This window comes from Chelonia mydas, chromosome 1 (assembly GCF_015237465.2).
Source record: "Chelonia mydas isolate rCheMyd1 chromosome 1, rCheMyd1.pri.v2, whole genome shotgun sequence".
Lineage (NCBI taxonomy): Eukaryota > Metazoa > Chordata > Testudines > Cheloniidae > Chelonia > Chelonia mydas.
This window is the reverse complement of record NC_057849.1, coordinates 184,263,780-184,281,486: the sequence shown is the minus strand read 5'-3', so window position 1 is coordinate 184,281,486 and position 17,707 is coordinate 184,263,780. Positions and strand designations below refer to the sequence as shown.

Genomic DNA, 17,707 nt, shown 5'->3' with positions numbered 1-17,707 from the left:
CCCAGTTCTTCACTTCAGTGATTTTACTACTTCAGTAGATTGGACGTACTGCAAGAACAGTGGCGAGAGACCCCTGTTCTCCTGAATCTAGTTTTGCAGCCAGAAACTCCCCCTCATATAGGACAAATTGTTATCATTTCACCCTGTAATATTTTTCATCCCCAGTAACAGACTAGGTAACTACATGAACACATCTTAGATTAAGCAGTGATGCCAAAAGCAAATGTGTTAAGCCAGAAGCCTGCTCTTTCATATCCAAAACAATTATACAGCGGGCTGGGGATATAGGACTCAGAAAAGAAAGATGAGATCTTCCAGACTGAGTCATTCCCTTTTCGATGTAACAAAATGAAACATTTTATAGCACAGTATATTTTTAAATAAAAGAATAGACCTGTTAAATTATTTTTGTTAGTGCAAGATTATGCATTAAATAGGGTTTCACCTTGAAAGGCTTGGTTTGGTTAACCAACTCAAGCACTTAGGAAAGCTGCTGACTCAGTATAATTAAAGAACTTTCATGTAATTCTGTTACGATTGTCTTATTTAAATCAAAAAAGATAATGCTGTTGATTTAAAGAGATAGTGTATAGAAAACTCTCTCTTGTAAAGCTTTTATTTATTTATTTATTTATTTATTTATTTATTTATTTATTTAAAAATGCATTGGTATTAATAATTTCAAAGTGCCATTTCTCAATGCTTTTGTCAGGGAGACTGAGTTAACAACCTATTATTATGTACTCCTCCCTGAGTTGTTACTAGCTTTATGGTCTTTTGCGGGAATACACCTGCTTCTCATAAAAACATTTATGTTGCTGCAGAAATTGATGCCTCCTGTATTTGCAGTGACCTTGTACAAACTACATTGATTTTAAACCTTGAGAGAAAAGGATTTCTCAATAAAATGATCATGTCTCCCTTTATACACCGCCACAAATACTCGTATGGTATAGCATTGTAGTAGCCATGCTGCTGAACTAATAGTTAAGGACGCACTTCCATTTTAAACATCTGGTTTCACGTATGTATAAGTTTCCTAAAAACAATCCTTTCATCTGAAGTTTTCCACACTTTGTGCTCAGCTCAAAGTTGTTTTCTCTGAGTTTTGTAAGATTCAGATGGGGCACTTTTGAGTTTTATAAACACACAAAACCTTGGATTCCCCTGCTTTAAAAGAAAAAAAAATCAGGGTTTGGTTTGGCTTTTTAGGGAGGAAGTTGCGGGGGGATTGTTTTTTGAAACACACACTTAGCTAACTTTAAAGTGGCTTATTTTTCAAGCTTCACACTTGCTTAATGGACTTACTCCTGTAAGAAGAAAAAATTCCTTTGAGATGTCTGAAGAAACGTAATTTATCAATAATGAGCCAAATTTATCAGTGATGTAACTCCAGAGTCTACAATGGAGTTATACCAGGGATGAATTTGGCCCTGTGAAGCTAACCGAATTACAAAATCATGCATTAGATATCTACTGTGTGTGATAATTTACTGGTTTGTAAACAGTGTATTGAGATTTGTGTAGCTGGAGGTGTCTGCATAATGAAATGCATTAAATTGAATCTCTCAGGGTCCTCCCTGCATATTGGTCAGAATCTATCCCCCTGAACTCCCTTACTATATTTATTGGAATGATTGCATATTAAATTCAAACTTCAGTCATTCTAGGAATTTGTGTTATATACCCTACAAAGCATATAAACTTTGAAACCACCAGCAAGAACTCGAAGAAACTCTCTTAGTGCCCTCAAATCACTTTAAGATGACATCAGAAGAAGCTGCCTTTGCCCATACATTCAGATTTTCTATACATTACGTGTAGGGCCATACAGCTAAGATCTCTGTGATAACGGAAAAAATAGCAGTTAAACACAGAAAAGGACTACTAGACTAGATAACCTACCTGTCAATGCAGGAATTCCTTATAATGTATAAAAACAATAAGGAGTCTGGTGGCACCTTAAAGACTAACAGATTTATTTGGGCATAAGCTTTCATGGATAAAGTGAAAATTACATGGAGTGAAAATTACAGAAACAGGCATAAATATATATATTAGCACACGAAGAGAAGGGAGTTACCTTACAAGTTGTTTTGTCCAGTCTAGTTTTAGATGTCACAAAAGCCTGGGCTTCCAACTTTTCTTTTTCGAGACAATTCCAGAGCCAAACAGGAAGTTTCTGCTGATATTTAGACTAAATTGTACTTCTCATTACTTTTCACTGTCCTATATAATTCTTCTCCCTGTTATCTTCACCACTCTTAGCAAGACAGGAGATAATATAATATAGGACCACAGTTTATATTGGTAGTTAGCAAAATCTATGCAACATGGTAGATTAAGTTTTTGCTTTATATTTCAGAGGTAGTGACTCCCAATTATACTCACAAGTTGTATTGCTATTGCAATGTATATTAAATTTTTTCAGCATGATTCTAGATTAACATTTACTACTTTTCTATGGAAAGGAAGATGTCTGAGCTAAATCATTTCATATTCAAAAAAAGCAAAGTTAAAAATGAAATGTTAATCATACAAAAAACCATGGGGACAGATTTTTCTCTATTACAGAATATCAATCTGGAATAATTCCATTTGCATCAGTGGAGTTACTCCAGATTTACATCAGCATAACTCAAAAGAATTGGACTTATTACATCAATAAAAGTACTTGGTTCTGGCTGTTTAAGTAGCCAATTTAAAAGAGAGACATTTAGAGTTCACTTGGTACGCTCTACTCAATTCAGAGTTCTTTTCTGTGTGTTTATCAACCATCAGAAAGTAGCCAACTTAGCATTAATTATGTCTTGTTGCTGGATAATATTGAAGCACTAGGGAGCTTCTCCATAGCTTAGCAGGTAGGAATAGTCTCTCTGGCAAAGAAAAACAAGAAGCTATTCATAAATCTGCAGTGCTGAGAAAGTAAAAAGGTTATATTGGTGTGGATGTTTAAAGATAGACAACTAATGATCTCAAAAGCAGCCCAGTCATTCTCACGTGTCCTCCCACCTTGAAAGCCTAGAATATATTAAAAGGGAGTTAAATGAGGTCTATATTACAGAATGTCTTTGAAGCAGTATAACATTTTTCAAAAAGGCAGGCATAGAAATGCACACAGTATATAGAGCAGCTAAAATTCTTTATCACAGCTGTAGAGTAATGGGATCCTGAAAACTGGTACAGTAGTAGAGGTGGGTTCAAAATCCTCAATTCAACCACCCATGAACATTGTGGGGATATAGAAATCAGATAAACATCTACAGATGCACAAATGAAACAAGTTACACTTGTCATAGGCACCCATAGAATATCCTGACTTTTGTGCATCTCTCACTTACTTTTGTAGTATTTTGTAATTTGTTTGCATTGATATCCATTTGAATATTAACATATACATGGAATTGTGCCCTCACATTAAAACTATGATGCTTTTGTAAGTCAAACTACAGTACCTGCTATATCACAACTTCCATTTTGGATTCCTTCCTCTGAAGAGTGAATCTTCATTGTTATATTTAAAGTTTGGTTTTAGCTTTAAATGCTTCCTTAAGTTTAAAATGTCTCCTGATTGAGGTTGAAATAAAGAAATTGAAAACTAGTTAGGCTCTGTCATGTGGGAATGCATCAGTTTATATGCACAGCATTTTTATAATTACATGAATTGATATTGCTAGTAGGCTAATGTAAGAAGGCTCCCATCCATTTGTCACAGCAACTTAGAGAACTGTCAGCTATTTGGCTTGGAGCATTTTTAAAAGTTACTTGAGCTATCCCTTTTTGTTATCTTCCTTCTAGGGTTTTTCATTTGCAATTTGAAAACTTTATTAACCAGTGACCTACTTTTCATCTTTACCTAGAAGTACTCTGTCTACAAAGCACAATATTATGTGGGTTTTGTCTCAGGTGTGCTGCTGAAAAAGTTGCTGAAAAGATAAGCCAAAAACAGTTAGGAAAGTAGACAGGAAAATATTTGAGTCATAACATTAAGATTTTTTTTTTCTGAATTGTGTCAGACTTCCCAAAAAACTCTACATTGGGATGAAATGTGGCATAAAAATATTGCAAGGGGACTGGTTTCTCTTTGAGGAAGTTGGGGTAAAATAAACTGGGTTCATTATGGGAAGTTAGCTTCAAGTGCAGCTATGGAACAACCACGATGCTGTAATAAAGTATCTTAAGTATTACTGTCTGTCATGCTAAAAACTAATTCTACCCCTCCAGTGCTTTGATGAACCTTTAGTTAAAGTACTCATGGTTCTGAACTCAAAATTTACTCCAAAATTATGAGTTTCACTTTCAATACTAGGTTCAAAATCTCCACACACATATCTTCTTTTTGGTGGTTTTCCGGAAATTTAAGAGTGCACAAGTGCTTTATAAGGAACTCGTCTGTCAGCTTTCCTTCTCTCGTATTAAACTATCCTCCTGTCTCATGTTTGCAAGCAAGTATGTGCATATGTATAAAAATGTAGTGCTCACACCTGAAAACTCTTATTCAACTGAGTTGTTCACCAAAGTAAGTGTTGGTAGGATTGCACCCAAAGAGCAGTGAGGGGCTGGTGTGGTGAGGGGAGTACAGATCCGTGCAACAGTTAATTTAACAAAGCACATTATTTTCATTAAAATCTATTTATTGAATTATATGTTGTATTCCAAGATAAAGATGAGACATGAGAACCCAGCTACAGAGTACATGCTGCAGTTTGCACTTATTCATTCCTTACTTTAGAGAGTAGATATGGAGGCATTCTTACCTTAGAACAATGTTTTGTAGTAAAGTTTTCCTAGGAACAAAAAGACATCATAGTGTTTCTTGCTGCCTATTGGACTCCATGTTGGGTCGTGTGAAAGGGACTTGTCAGTGCTTCTATTTCATAGAATCATAGGACTGGAAGGGACCTCGACGGGTCATCTAATCCAGTCCCCTGCACTCATGGCAGGACTAAGTGTTATCTAGACCATCTCTGAGAGGTGTTTGTCTAACCTGCTCTTAAAAATCTCCAAGATGGAGGTTCCACAGCCTCCCTAGGCAATTTGTTCCAGTGCTCAACGACCCTGACAGTTAGAAAGTTTTTCCTAATGTCCAACCTAAACTTCCCTTGCTGCAATTTAAGCCCATCGCTTCTTGTCCTATTCTCAGAGGTTAAGAAGAACAATTTTCCTCCCTCCTCCATGTAAAAATCTTGTATGTACTTGAAAACTGTTGAAAACTGTCATGTCCCCTCTCTGTCTTCTCTTTTCCAGACTGTACAAACCCAGTTTTTTCAATCTTCCCTCATAGGTCATGTTTTCTAGACCTTTAATCATTTTTGTTGCTGTTCTCCAGACTTTCTCCAAATTTGTCCACATCCTTCCTGAAATGTGGTGCCCAGAACTGGACACAATACTTCTGTTGAGGTCTAATCAGCGCGGAGTAGAGCAGAAGAATTACCTTTCATGTCTTGCTTACAACACTCCTGCTAATACATGCCAGAATGATGATCGGTTTTTTTGCAACAGCGTTACACTGTTGACTCATATTTAGCTTGTGGTCCACTATGACCCCCAGATCCCTTTCCGCAGTACTCCTACCTAGGCAGTCATTTCCCATTTTGTATGTGTGCAACAGATCGTTCCTTCCTAAATGGAGTACTTTGCATTTGTCCTTCTTGAATTTCATCCTATTTACTTCAGACCATTTCTCCAGTTTTTCCAGATCATTTTGAATTTTAATCCTATCCTCCAAAGCACTTGCAACCGCTTCCAGTTTGGTATCATCCGCAGACTTTATTAGTGTACTCTCTATACCATTATCTAAATCAGGGATGGGCAACCTTTGGCACACGGCCTGCCAGGGTAAGCCCCCTGGCGGGCCAGGCCGGTTTGTTTACCTGCCGTGCCTGCAGGTCCAGCCGATCGCAGCTCCGTCTGGCTGCGGTTCGCCGCTCCAGGCCAGTGGGGGCTGTGGGAAGCGGCGCCAGCACATCCCTCAGTCTGCGCCGCTTCCCGCAGTCCCCATTGGCCTGCAGCAGCGAACCATGGCCAGTGGGAGCTGCGATCAGCTGAACCTGCAGACGGGGCAGGTAAACAAACTGGCCCGGCCCACCAGGGGCTTACCCAGGCAGGCCGTATGCCAAAGGTTGCCCATCCCTGATCTAAATCATTAATGAAGATATTGAACAGAACCGGAGCCAGGACTGATCCCTGTAGGACCCCACTCGTTATGCCATTCCAGCATAACTGTGAACTACTGATAACTACTCTCTGGGAACGGTTTTCCAACCAGTTATGCACCCACCTTATTGTAGCTTCATCTAGGTTGCATTTCCCTAATTTGTTTATGAGAAGGTCATGCGAGACAGTATCAAAAGCCTTACTAAAGTCAAGAGATAGCATGTCTATAGTTTCCCCCCATCCACAAGGCTTGTTACCCTGTCAAAGAAAGCGATCAGGTTGGTTTGGCACAATTTGTTCTTGACAAACCCATGCTGACTGTTACTTATCACCTTATTATTTTCTAGATGTTTGCAAATGGATTGCTTAATTATTTGCTCCATTATCTTTCCGGGCACAGAAGTTAAGCTGTCTGGTCTGTAATTCCCCGGGTTGTCCTTTTTTCCCTTTTTATAGATGGGCACTATATTTTCCCTTTTCCAGTCTTCTGGAATCTCTCCTGTCTTCCATGACTTTTCAAAGATAATCCCGAATGGCTCAGATATCTCCTCAGTCAGCTCCTTGTGTATTCTAGGATGCATTTCATCAGGCCCTGGTGACTTGAAGACATCTAACTAATTTTTAACTTGTTCTTTCCCTGTTTGAGCCTCTGATCCTGCCTCATTTTCATTGGCATTCACTATGTTAGATGTCCAATCACCACCAACCTTCTTGGTGAAAACCAAAACAAAGAAGTCATTAAGCACCTCTGCTCTTTCCATATTTTCTGTTATTGTTCCCCCCCCCCCAATTGAGTAACTGGCCTACCTTGTCCTTGGTCTTTTGCTTCTAATGTATTTGTATTTATATATTTATGCAGTACTGTCTCATGTTAGGAAGTCAGTGTTGCAAGGAAAGCAGCACTGCAGTTCCCCTATGAAGAATGGAAAATTGTTAACTAATTCATTTGGTTGCTATAAGGGGTTTTATGGTGGTGGTCCCTTACTTGTAGCCGGAAGAAAAATGTGTGTGTGTGTGCAGGCGCGCATTTTAAAAAGGCGAATTGGAGGGAGTCAAGAGACTATGAAGCTGGTCTCCAGCAGAAGTGGCTCACTACATTTTAGGAGTTATGTTTGGCACATTAGTGGCTTAGGAGTTCAGTATGTGTTAGGAGTTTGCTCTAATGCTTGTTAGATTTCAGTTGAAGGATTTCAGCTATGTGTCTTTTTTGCCATAGGTTTGGATTTTTTGAAGGGGGGCTAATTTCATGTGATTGATGTTATTGAAACTCTATAAGTTTTCTGTGATCTTAAATTAAAGGTTCCCAATTTTGATATTTATAATGGACTCCTGACTTCTTCTGTTCTTTCTCTCTTCCCTGTATCTATGAGTCTATAATTCACAACTTCTGTGCTTCAGCTTTACTGTACCACTGTTCTTAAATAAAATAAATGAAGAGGAAAGAAAGAGAACTCACAATTGCCTATCTATCTGCTTTTTTATTACATGTAGGAAATGGTCAGTGTAGTGTAGTACATTAATCCCCCTCTTAATCTGATCACTACATCCACCTCCTGTATCTGGTAATTAATTTTTTCTTATTGAATTTTCACAGATAGAACAATGAAATTCAGACAACTATAATACATAAAGGAATAAAACGCCAGAAAAGTAAGTCAGGCAACTTTGCAAAAGTGAGGAACTTTAACAAATTAAAATGGAAAATTTACCCCAAGATCTCACAGTAAGGACTAAACTGAATAAAATGTTGATTTTTGCACACAATGATGTGAATTATCTTAATTTCTGAGGTGATAAAACCTTTTAGGTGAGAATGTTGACAAAGTGTGCTGTAGGACATATAGACATTATCCCCAGGACATAAAGTACGTAAAGTTAACTGTCCTTATGTTCAGAATTCATTGAAATGAACAGGAACTCTGGTCAGCCCTCTGCTGTTAAATAATCATAGTTGATATTCTGCTAGTAAAACAACCGAGGTGATAGGTTGTTTTGCACAGAATTCTTCTTTCTACTGTTTGGCTATATATGTGAACTTTTCATAGGATAATGTTCAAATTAATAATGCAAAATGTAACATAGGTGACTATTCCACCAAGAATAGTACAGTTCTCAGTTGTAGTTTATCTTTTCTACACTACAAGCCTGGTGACGTGTCTCTGAGGGCTCACAAATTCTGTAGTCCCGGATTCTTTACCGATAAATTTTAGAACCCAGGTCCGAGGTGATTTGTAGGTAAAAAAGCACAGTGTGAGTAAAGCTTGATTTGTGGCCCTTGTAACTGAGGCAATGCTAATTTGAAGCCAGGAATGACACCTAAAGTCATACTGGGGTTCTGCTGTTGTAGCAGTCTGTTGTTTAGGCTTTGTGGTGTCACTTATGGTTGGTTTGGCTGAATCTATGTTGGCAACTCTCATGATTGTTATCATGAATCTCATGATAATTGGTGTTATGCTTAAAACCACAACTCCTGCAATCTTGTAAATGTGATAATCTGAGCTTTCATTTAAAGAAAAATGTTTTTAGCCCTGATAGGTGCAGAGAAAAGCATGAAAACATGACCTCCAGGCTTTAAAAACTGGAAGGCAAACAAAAGAACCTCCAATTATGTTTGTTTTATTTTGTTTTTTAATCTCAGATTTTTATAAACCATTCTCATGATTTGGGGTGCTAGATTCATGTGTTGAGATTGGCAATACTGCTAATGTCTCTGACTTTTTGGCCTGCCAAACTGAAGAGCAGTCTTTAAAATGTTGATTCAAAAGTTTTCTTTAGTAAATACAGGTATTTTAAATTAGAAAAGATGCATGAGTAGAATATTTTATGGCTGTTGGAGAGTATATGTTTGTCAATATACAGGCTAGCCTAGCATTTTCAAAGCAGATGCCTCACCCTCTTTACTGTATTCTGATTGCAGATTTTCCATAATTGATTTAAGGCATAGATTTAACTTTATTCCTCCCAATGTGATCACCTTGTCAATGTGATTTATAATATCTTATCTAATGTCCTTATACCCTGTTTTCTTCTTGGCCCTCCACATTATTTAACCTTTAATAACACACCCTCTCTCACTTTGTCCACATTATTCATTGTGCTGGTGAGATTTCAAGCACCTTTTGGAGTCACCCTGTCCCCTTCTTTCTCCATTTTATGTTCTCCTGTTCATGGCTCACCTCACTTCACCTCAGCCTTTCCTGGTATATAATCCAATTAAAGTGATGTTTGGCTGGGTTCTGACCTCTCTGTATTTTCTTTAGATTGGTTATCCATTCTACCCCTTTCCTGTTGACAGCTTTGCTTACCTATGGAAAGAGTGATGAACTGACTGACAGACAATCAAAATATAAAAGTACTGAATGGCCAAAGTGGTAAAGCCCACTTCAATATTTCAGGCACCTAAACGGTTATAGTTCAGGTTAGTGACAGATATTAGAACAAAACCAAACAAAAATAAAAAATACACACGTGGTGGCTTATAACATCAAACTTTTCTGGTCTCTTCTTCCGAAGAGGCACCACACACAGTTTCAGCTTCTGCTGACTCCCTGCCTTCTACGGGTAGACTTTCTAACTAGCTCAAGACTCTTCCATCTTTCAAAGACCTTTGCTTCCTGTGATCATGGTTACAATTCTGGTGATGTTAACTACACCTCTTCCCCATCCAGGTCTCCTCCAGAGCATCCCTTTAGGTTTCTGGCCTCTAGCCATTACTTCTCTGTGAGCAAGGACCCAAATTCCTATCAAAAATTTGGTCTTGCAGTTCCCCTACAATTCACTGCGATTATCCCAGCAAGTCTGACATTAGTCTAGCACCTGCCGCTTGCACTCTCTCTAGGGACAGTGACCGTGGTACCCAGAGACCAGCAGCTTTCACAAAACCTCATACATTTATTTTAGGACAAATGCATTACAGAGAAAACCTGTCATAAACCAGTAAACAGTTTCCCTGCATGCTAAGCTTACCACGTGTCAGCCATCTTCCAAATGGAGACCCAGGAAGGGTCCAGTTCTTCACACCCTTCTAGCAGGGCGGTGACCTTTTGGTTACATTCTCAGGTCAGTTTTTGGATCAAAATGAGGGTCCCCTCCAACAGTTCAGGCTGGCCCTTGATATCACAAGATCTTTGTTTGTCTCCTGGCCCTCTTGAACTGGGCTGAACCAGCATCTGCAATTCATCCCAGGGAGAGGTTCTTCTCTGGAGTTGTTTCCCTCTCTCTCGAGATCTGCGGTAATTACTCCTCACTTGTTTTAGTTCCTTGTGGAAGCTTGGTAACTTGCTGTGAAGCTAGTATACAATCCCTAGTGCCCAAAGTTTCATATAATATTCATAGATACACAAGTTTGTTACTAATCCCAGTGCCTATGGCATCTGGCACATCCCCGTATAACAGCCTTTTGAAATTTTCATGCTCCCAAGATGTCACATCTATCACAAGTATGTGCTGTATTTTATGGCTATGAAAATGTTCACTAATTACATTCACATCACCCTTTCGAGCATTATCTCCAATTTACAGATGTGGAAACTGAAGAAGAGATGTGAAGTTCCCCTTTCCCATGCCCACAGAGATTTGATTAATAGGCGTTCCTTGCTCCCAAGGTTTAGGTGATTCCTTTAGATACCGCTGCTTCTCTCAACAGCCACATCTACATGTATCCATCAGGTTGATACACCCAGGAAAGTAGAAAATATTAGATGGTTCTTTTACACTTTTCTGTGTTCATCATTCATTGATTTTAAATAAACATTGATAAACTATAAGTGGCAAAACCCTGTAATATTATTCTTTACTATAACATAGTATTTATTCAGCTCTGACATTGTGACCTGTACTCAGGAGAAAATGATGGCCCCCATGTATATATATATACACAATAGTGTATAGTGCTTTGAAAGTACTGAGTAGGGAGAATATAATTTAAGGGCAGATTTCCATTTGTGGACACGATGGTTCCAACCTACATTAGTAAACAGAACAGCTGACTACATGTGTAAGTGGCCAGTTATTGTATAAGTGAATTCTTTTTGCACACGCAAATTTGAAAGTTTTGAATCACAATGAGTATGTTTGCAGAGGCAGGCTTCCAAAACCCATGTGCCACTTTGTCAAGGCTGAATCCCCACTTGGCACTTTGAGTAGAGAAGGTGGGGGCCCACAAGGATTTTAAAAATTAATACTTGCCACTCCAGGCTTGTATTAAACTCCCAAGGTTACAGCTTTTCTCTGACCTTGGCTTGGTAAACGCTGCCACCACCCAAATGCAAAAAAAAAACCCTTTGAACTCAGCAAGGCGCACTTGGGAATTCCTCCCTGTGGGGTACCCTCAAGCCCTTTCATCCCCCATCCAGGGAAGAGCTGAGAAGAAAACAAAGGAAATTAGTTGTTGCCACCAGCTAATCAGACAGCATAGGCACAAACCTTTTAGGACACAACAATCCAAATCGTGTCCTTATAAAAGGTAAATTTTATTAAAAGAAAAAAGAAAAAAATACATCTGGATTTTAGGCTTTTGCTAGATTTTAAAAGAGCAATTCCAAAAATTAAGCACTGTCAGGGTTCCTCCCCCACTCTGAACTCTAGGGTACAGATGTGGGGACCTGCATGAAAACCTCCTGAGCTTATTTTCACCAGTTTAGGTTAAAACTTCCCCAAGGTACAAATTAATTTTATCCTTTGTCCCTGGATCTCCACTGCCACCACCAAACTCTAACTGGGTTTACTGGGAAACGTAGTTTGGACACGTCTTTCCCCCCAAAATCCTCCCAACCCTTGCACCCCACTTCCTGGGGAAGGTTTGGTAAAAATCCTCACCAATTTGCGTAGGTGACCACAGACCCAGACCCTTGGATCTGAGAACAATGAAAAAGCATTCAGTTTTCTTACAAGAAGACTTTTAATAGAAGTAAAGAATCACCTCTGTAAAATCAGGATGGTAAATACCTTACAGGGTAAGTAGATTCAAAACATAGAGAATCCCTCTAGGCAAAACCTTAAGTTACAAAAAAGGTACACAGACAGGAATAGTCATTCTATTCAGCACAGTTCTTTTCTCAGCCATTTGAAGAAATCATAATCTAACACATACCTAGCTAGATTACTTACTAAAGTTCTAAGACTCCATTCCTGTTCTATCCCCGGCAAAAGCAGCATACAGACAGACACAGACCCTTTGTTTCTCTCCCTCCTCCCAGCTTTTGAAAGTATCTTGTCTCCTCATTGGTCATTTTGGTCAGGTGCCAGCGAGGTTACCTTTAGCTTCTTAACCCTTTACAGGTGAGAGGTTTTTTCCTCTGGCCAGGAGGGATTTTAAAGGGGTTTACCCTTCCCTTTATATTTATGACAAGCACTCAAAACAGTTTTTTGGGGGGTTCAGCTTAAAGATTACAAGCAAACAAAAGCATCTGAGGCTAGCACAGAGGAGTCCACAAGCCTTAAAAAATAAACAGAAATAAACCTAATCATGTCTTTCTAAACATTCCTAATTTACTTACATATGTGGGTTGTTAAAAGTAGTTCTAGATACGATCTGATTATTTTCATATCTGGTTCAAACTTTACATAGTATTCCTGTTGCCCCGTCTCTTCAGCCCAGAGAGAGCAACCACAGACACAAAGGGAAAGCTTCCTTCCCAATTTTAAAAAGTTCTAGCCTTCCCTTTGGCTCTTTTGGTCAGGTGTCCTTTTCTTTACCAGAGGGACTTTAACCCTTTACAGGTAAAGCAAGCAGAGAACAGTTACCAAGAGGGATTTTACAGCTAACTGCCTGGCTGAGTAATTTGGAGGAGAGGGGTAATTCTTGGACTACTGTTATATAATTTAAAATAATAGCAAATAGTACTTGGTTATCTTTTCCATTTGTAAATTAAAGTGCTGATTGTAGTTTAGTTAGCGATGCATTTCTCTCTCTCATTCATCTATGAAGGGTGACAAAACCCACATGTCTGAAAGTGGCTGAAGCTTATTGGTTCTTTACTGGCAAAGTTAATCTAAAAGCTAGCTGAGCATTATTGCATGTAAGTTATTATTGGAAGTATAATGTGGTATTCCATAGTGTATCCAAGCGCTGAGATATTCCTAATTTGGTATACTTTTGTGTCATCCATAAAATGAGCATTTTACTCATTGTGATCACTATCTAAAGCTAAAAAGAGAAGATGTTACCACATCCTACTTTATCTCTATTAATAATTCACCTATAGAAACATAGAAATTTTTCATTTTTGTGCTGTTTCTCTCTCTCTGGTCAGATGGGGAAAAATATAGAAAGCAGTATATTGACGTGGTTGGTGTCTGGAAGATTTTGTATTCAAGAGCATATTTTAAATGTCAGCAGAGAGAATCCCCTTTCTTTTGGCCATATAAGGAAATCATAATGTGAATCGTGAACTTAATGTCCTGTTCATGGAGGCACATAGTGAATAACAACCAGTTGCTCTGACAATGCCATACAAGAGAATTACTTCATTATAGACTGTTTATGTTGATGGGAGAGATGTAGCCATTGTGATGAACTGTAAAAACAACAAGCTTTCCATTATTTTCACAGTCTGATCCTGTACTTCTTACATTAATGCCAGAACTCCACCTCAGTGTGTCTAGTATTGGGCCATTAGTGCCACTGCACACTTTTGTACAATCATACCAGTAGCCCTCCCAAGAAAACTGTTGATCTAGAAAGTCACAAAACAAAAGCAATTTTCCTTTGGATATGGAATTTGGAAAAGTGTCCTTGGCCTTGTATAAAGTCCAGAATCTGGATATTCTGTACTAATTCAGGTTCTTGTACCAGGATGATGATAACCCAGCAGTTGATTCTGTAAGGTGCTATACTCACAGCCCTTATTGACTTCCATGGAAGTTGTGTATGCTCTGCTTTTCTGAAAATCGGCTCCAGAGTGAGCAATTTCCTTTCAATTGACAATTACTACTACTACTAAATTACTAAGGGTATAAAATAAGACAGAAAATACCGTAATGCCAAGGTGTGCCCACCCCTTGAATACTCTGTCCTCTTCTGGTCACTCCAATTCAGAAAGGATATAGTGGAACTGGAGAAGGTTCAGAGAAGGGCAGTGAAGATGATCAAGGTTATGGAATGGCTTCCATGTAAGGAGAGACTAAAAAGATTTAGGGCTGTTCAGCTCAGAAAAGAGACGACTAAAGGGGAATCTGATAGAGGTCTGTAAAATCATGAATGGTGTGGAAAAATGAATAGAGAATTGTTATTTACATAATACAAAGAGTAGGGGTCACTTGATGGAATTTATAAGCAGCAGGTTTAAGACAAATAAGAGGAAGCACTTTTCCCCACAATGCACAACTGACCTGTGGAACTCATTGCCATGGAATGTTGTGGTGGCCAAGAGTAAAATTGGGTTTTTAAAAAAAACTGGATAAGTTCAGGGAGGATAGGTTCATTAATGGCTATTAGCCAAGATGGTCAGGGACGCAACCCCATGCTTGGGACAACATCAGACTTCTGACTACCAGAAGCAAGGAGCAGAAGACAGGGTGGAACACTCCATAAATGCCTTCTTCTGTGCACTCCCCCTGAAGCTCTGGAACAGACCACTTTCAGAAACAGGATACTAGGAAAGAAGGACCATGGTCTGACTCAGTATGGTAGCTCTTATGTTCATATACTCTTACCTAGAGAGAGAAAATTTCCTTAGAAATAAAGAGAGAGTAAAAGGTACCACATGTACGGTTGATAGCATATTTTCTACCTAAGTTTTTGGACAGTCTTAAACTATTTATCCTGGTGCAGTAGTACTATTATAATGCCATTAATGGGGTTTGGGGTTAGTTTATTTTTGCCTTGTATATTTTGGCCAAGTTAAATTTGTTATGGGGAGGAGCGCTTAGGCACTCAGAACTTCATATTTTTGGTTGTGAGCTAGCATTAGGTACTTTTCTGATTTACACTGTATTTACCTCTTTAACTCAGGCTTCACACCTTCAGCCTGTGTGTTCTCCCTAATTAAGTTTCTGATAAGTATCCAAATTGACTGAAAACTACAGTGAAGTATTATTATTAACATTAAGGAACACTATACTTGTTTCATATTGACCCAGATCCATATACAGAGGGGAGACCATTTGCATGCCTTTTATCTTTCCCTGCAAAAAGGTTTGACATTTCCGCAGCACTATTTTCCCCCTATTATGGACTCTTCCAAAAGCCCCTCTGTGACCCTGTGCTCCTCCATGCAAGCATATGCTTTGTGGACAGGGAAGATCAGGGCACAAAATTTGTTCTATTGCCTCACACCCACATGTACCTCAAGCCCTGCAGAAATTCTTGGAAAAGATAATACAAACTGTTACTATGTTATATTGTCCACTGAGCTCCTCAGTGTCCTTGGGGACAACTAAAGCTGAGAGAGTCCCTGGTAGCCAACGCTTCATGTGTTATCGTCACAGGCCTTAAGAACCAGAGACCAAAGCTGGTACACAGGAACATGGCCTTTACAGGGATGGCCCAGGCCATGACTTTGGCCCCATATTTTACCACCCCAAAGGCACAATGTGTATGGTGGAAGTCTCAGCAAGGGGATCCTTGAAGACTTCTTCTCTCTGAACCCTCTCCCATGGTTTCACTGTGGCAGGGCATCATGTTGATGGCGAAATTTAACCTTACATGGAATACAAGTCATTTATGAATAGAAGCAATCATGTCTACTTGCTTCCTAACAATTGTTTAAATTGCTACAGAAAAGACTTCATAAACTCCTTCATGGTAGTAGTCACATTATGATGGGTGTAATAGTTCAAATTTAAATGAACCTCTTCTTAGACCAAAGGACACACCGTGATCAGCAATAAAAAGGCAATGCTTGCCAAGAGATTCACACAGTTATCACAATTATTTCCTATTGCAAGTGTAGGGAAATACTGTAGTATCTTTTGGCAAATGCTGACTTCTTAATGGCAACCACAGTTTCTTTTAATTTATAAAATGTAGCAAATACCAAGTTTTCTGGACACAGGTACAATTTTAAAAACACTATCAAAATTCTTATTTTACAATAGTCAGTGATCAAATTCCCATTGACGTCAATAAAACCAGCATCAGGTCTATAAACAAAAATCTCATGCCACTAACCAATTAAATACTAGATCTGATGATAACTACAAAATGTTTTCTATTATGACTGTCACAAAAACTTGTCCAGTTTTTTAATGCTACTGGTATCTAGGTCATCTCTAGCCTACGATTTTTATGTATAAGCTACAGTGTTGCTCTATAGCAACATCTACAGTGAAACAGGGTACTGTTTAATATGTGCAGGGGTAGGGGCAGGGAAAGGTCTTCATTTTTTTGCAATCCTGAAAGCTGTCCCGTTTCACCAAAGCAAAATCATTATTTTCTCAGCTACTCTTTTTCCAATTAAAGAGAGCCCATTCTCAAACAAAAAGTGACTCTATTCAGCAGCTTTGAAAATCAAAATTAGCATTTTTGCCTCTCTTGATGGGAAAATAGCCAATTTTGTCAGACTTTACAGAAAATGGAAGTTTAAGGGTCACAAAATTGACCTAAACAAAATGGTTAAAATTTGTGTGAGATTTAGCAAAATCCTTTTGCCTTTTGATACCATAGCATACCAGTCTATCTGTTTTTAAAATTCTGTTGTTTGTTTGTATAATCTGTATTCTCTCTCTCCATCTGTACATATATATTTTACATGTTACATATTTTGTTTTTATGTTATGTAGCACTGGTTCTTATTTCAAAATTTAATAACAGTCTGCTTTAAATAAGTAGCAACTTGAGGATTTTCTCTTAATACAGTTTCTCAAATTATCTCCAGAATTTGAACAGTGGGCATTGGTTGTAATAATCTTAAATTTCGGTTGATGTTTCCCCAACCCCAAATACCAACCCTTATCTGTATGAAATCCTGATGTGGTTTAGTTAGTTGATTTTGCTGTATCCCGGCCAGTGGAAGCATTGATGCTAAATTCATCTGTGGGATAACTACATTGAACTCAGTGAGGTTCCATCAGGGATGAATCTGGCTTAATATGTTTGCCATGCCCTGCTTCATGTAAAAGCATATGTATATTGTTCAAAAGTAGTAAATTTCTGCAATGTAACTGCAAGCTGCTCTTTTCCCTGCTGTATCTTCTCCACATTAACAAGCTAGAAACAACTTTTGAATAACTTAATATGTCACATAGCATAATATCCATGCATGTATACATTTGTGGTGCTCTGTGAGTACTGCTATTGTATTATTGAGAGTACCATGAACAGTTCTGCTTCAGCTCTGTCATGACACCCTCACTGTGTCCTGAAAATATGGAACTATCATCAGCATGCTCTGTGTGCAAAACTACATATTACTGAGTTTGTGCAGCAGTCTGACAGAGTGAACCTTTCTACTAAAGACCTGATCTTGAGAGGTGCTGAGCACGTAACTCCCTGTGACTTCAGTAGGAATTGGGGGTTCTCAACAACTCCCAGAATCGGCTGGAAAATACTTAACATGGGAATTCTGCAAAGCATGTTTTTCTTTATAGTGTGCCAGGGAATTTATATACA

At 38.6% G+C, this 17,707-nt stretch overlaps 1 protein-coding gene across 1 annotated transcript in view; it reads left to right on the top strand.

Annotated features, from left to right (window-relative positions):
- The window catches only part of EPHA6 (EPH receptor A6), an 833,227-nt gene that overhangs the window by 580,147 nt on the left and 235,373 nt on the right, over positions 1–17,707 (top strand). The window lies entirely within an intron of this gene.